Raw genomic sequence first — 4,350 nt, 5'->3', positions numbered from 1 at the left:
TTTCATTTTTCTGTATCTTTGTTGTAGAGGGTCTATACAACTTTTGTGCATAGTCCACCATCTTGCTGCCTCTATCATCTTTCTTGATTTTAAACCATTTAAGTATTCTCTTGTTCTGTTTGAATGACTACCTTTTGGTCTATGTAAAGCTTCTACATGAACGCAATTTTGAATCTGGCCTGACATTGTTAAGCTTGAGCCCATTGTTTTGATTGATGATATGGAGCTTTTCCACCATCTCTTTCCATAGGTGTAGTCAATTTAATTTCTGTGTATTGCATCTGACGAGTACTATCTATGTGTATAGTCATCTTTCACGTGTGTGTGTTTTTAAAAAGGCACTTACAATTGAATAAGTCATTGGTCTTAACACAATTCTATCATGTGATCCCCAGCATCATTTGTATCACCAAGGCCATATTTTCCAACTAATGATCCTCCCTGTTTATTTTCAGCCAGTGCATCTCAATCACCAGTAATGATCAGTACATCTTAATTGCTTATTCAATCAATTTCAGACTGAAGAATTTAGTAGAATTCTTCAATTTAATCATCATTAGCTTTAGTGGTTTGTATGTACGTTTGAATAATAGTGGTATTAACTGTAACAGACAGCATTATACTTCACCATAGATCTTGAAATATTCTTTTTGATGATAAATTGGATGCCATTCCTCTTCAATTTGTCATTCACGTCATAATAAATCACATGTTGATCATGTTCAAAATGGCCTATACCAGTCCATTTCTGCTCACTAATGAATATCAATCTTTGTGTTTTTACATTTCATTTTTGACAACTACCAATTTTCCTAGTTTCATAGTTCATACATTCCATATTCTAATTATTAATGCATATTTACAATAATTTATTATTGTAAATAATAAATTATTAATGAATATTTACAACAATAATTATTAATGAATAAATACAAATATTTACAACAAATTCTCTTCATTTTGAATCTTGTCCCATCAGTAAGTGAAGGTCCCAAAAGTTTTATTCCATTCACATCATCACATTCAACTCTATTTGAGGAGGCACCTCTTTCCCAGTCATATTTTGAATGCCTTCCAACATGAAGGGTTCATATTCAATCACTCTATCTGTCAATATTCTGGTACTATACATCATATTTTGAAATACAGTATCCTGATGCTATCTGACAGTATTCCACTGCTATTCATAAGGTTTACAATGACTAAACATTCAGAAGTAGTTTTTCCTAGTCTGTCTCATTTTGAAAGCTCTGCTGAAATCTGTCCACCATTGGCAACCCTGCAGGTATTTAAAATACCAGTGGCATAGCTTCCAGCATCATAGCAACACACAAGCCACCACAGTATGACAAACTGACAGATTAGTGGTGGCAAAAATGAACAGGAGTGGAAATATTAATTTCTGATAAGATAGACTGTAAGGCAAAAACAGCAAAATAGACAAAAGAACAAAAGAGCACAAAATTGAACAAGGGAACATAACCATAAAAAATATCTAAACTCCCATTAAAAGAGCCTCAAAATACATAAAACAAACTCAAATAGAATTGAAAAAAGAAATAAATAACTCTGGAAGTGTAGTGGTTATGAGTCAGGCTGCTAATCTTACGGTTAGCAGTTCAAAACGATCAGCTGTTTCATGGAAGAAAGATGGAGCTTTCTTCTCCTGTAAAGATTTACAGCCTCAGAAACCCTATGCAGGGTCATTATGAGTTGGAACTGACTCCATGGCACACCACCACCACAACCACCACAATAATAGTTGTTATTGTTGATAAGTGTCATTGAATCAGTTATGACTCATAGTTACCCTTTATATGGCTTCTGAGGAACAACTAGAGAATTTGAACCACAAACCTTGTAGTTCAAGCCAATGTTTCAGACCAGTGTTTACAGTGCAACACCAATTGTTTTTGTTGTTGTTAAGTGCTGTCAAGATAGTTCTGACTCATAGCAACCCTTTATAGGGTTTCTGAGGAGTGGCTGGTGAATTTGAACCACCAACCTTTCAGTTCAAACAGACTTTGTAGTCCAGCACATTAACTCACAGTGCCACACCATAACTCTACACCACTAGGAGATTTTAATACACCACTTTCAATAAAGGACAGAACAACTAGAAAAAATTTCAGCAAAGACACAGAAGAACTAAACAACAAAATCAACTAACTTGATTTCATAGATTTATACAGAGCACTCATCCCAACAACATCACGATATATATTCTTTACCAGTGCACATGGAACATTCTCTAGAGTAGACCATATGTTAGGCCACAAAGCAATCCTCAAAAAATTTTAAAACATTAAAATTCTATAAAGCATCTTTTCAGACCACAATGCTATAAGACTAGAAAAAAGAGCAATTGGAAAATCAAGGAAGCAAAATCAAATACATGAAAATTGAATAACACCCTGCTGAAGGGCTACTGGATAATAGAACAAATGAAAAATTAAATAATAATATACCTTGGATCAAATGAGAACAAAAACACAACATACCAAAACCTTTGGGATACAGTAAAAACAGAAATTATACGTCAATTTATAGCAATAAATGTATATATACAAAGAGAAAAAAGCAAATCAACAAAACACATCATCTCCAACAACTAGAAAAAGAGCAGCAAAGTAAACCTACATTCACCAGAAGAAAAGAAATAAGATTAAAGCAGAAATAAATAAAACAGAAAAGCAATGTAAAGTATCAACAAGACAAGAAGTTGGTTCTGTGAGTGGAGTAATAAAATAGACAATCCATTGTCAAATCTAACAAGAGAAAAGGAGAAGATGAAAATAACATGAATAAGAAATTATATGAGTCACATCACAAGAGAACCAACTGAAATAAAATCAATGATAACAGAATGCTATGAAGAATTGTACTCCGATAAATTTGAAAATCTAGAGGAAATGGATACATTTTTAGAAAAACACAAACTATCTAAACATAGAGTGAAGTAGAAAACTTGAATAGACATGTAACAAAAGAAGAAAATGATCAAGTAATTAAAAAACACCCAACAACAACAAAAAAGTCTGGGTCTAGATGGCTTTTACTGGTGAATTCTACCAAACATTCAGAGAACAGTTGACACCAATTTAATTCAAACTACAACAAAACACAGAAGAAAATGGAAAATTCCTGAATACATTTTATGAAGCAAGTAAAACCCTTATATTAAAGCCAGGTAAAGATATCATTTTAAAAGAAAATTATAGACCAATGCTCCTCATGAACATAGATATAAACACTTTAACAAAATCCTAGCCAACAGAATTCAACAGCATGTCATAAAAATAATACATCATGACCAAGTGGGATTCATACTAGGGATACAAGGACAGTTCAGTATTCGAAAAGCAATCAGTGTAATCCACCATATAAATAAAACAAAGGGAAAAAACCGCATGATCATATTGATCAATGCAGAAAAGGCATGTGGTAAAATCCAACATCCATTTTTGGTAAAAACATGAAAAAAAGTAGGAATTGAATAGAAATTCCTCAGCATCATTAAGAGCACATATACAAATCCAAAAGCCAACATTACTCTCAATGGAGAGGAACTGAAAGCATTCCCAGACAAGGATGCCCTTTATCACCATTTCTGACCAATATTTTGTTGAAAGTCTTATCTAGAACTATAAGAAAAAGAAGGGAAATTAAAGGCATCCAAATAGGCTAAGAAGAAGTAAAACTGTCTCTATTTGCAGATGATATGATCCTATACATAGAAAATTCCAAAGACTCAGCAAAAAAATTATTGGAACTCATTAAAAGATTCAGCAAAGTGGCAGGGTAAAGATCAATATACAAATTCAGTTGGATTCCTCTATACTAATAAAGATCGCTCTTAAAAGGAAATTAGGAAAAGAAAACTTCATTTACAGTAGTCACCCAAAGGATGAAATATCTAGGAATAAACCTAACCAGAGGAACAAAAAAGGTATACAAAGAAAATTACAAAACACTACTACAAGAGATTTACAAAATGGAAGAATATACCATGCTTATGGATTGGAAGAATTAACATTGTGAAAATGTCAACACTACCCAAAGCAATTTATAAATATACTACAATCCCAATCAAGATTCCAACATCATTCTTTAACAAGTTGGAAAAAAATGATCACTAATTTTATATGGAAAGCAAAGAGACCTTGGATAAGCAAAGCATAGCTTAAGAACAAAGTTGGAGGCCCCTTACTCCCTAATCTTAATATTTACTACACAGCTACAGCAGTCAAAGTAGCCTGGCACTGGTACAATGAAAGATACATAGACCCAGGAGACATCAAGGCAAGTGGTTGGGTCCCCTCAGTGCAAACACCCTTCCAAGACTAAGAC

The sequence above is a fragment of the Chrysochloris asiatica genome, unplaced genomic scaffold (genome assembly GCF_000296735.1).
Source record: "Chrysochloris asiatica unplaced genomic scaffold, ChrAsi1.0 scaffold00159, whole genome shotgun sequence".
Classification (NCBI taxonomy): Eukaryota; Metazoa; Chordata; class Mammalia; order Afrosoricida; family Chrysochloridae; genus Chrysochloris; species Chrysochloris asiatica.
Note: the sequence above shows the minus strand (reverse complement) of the source record.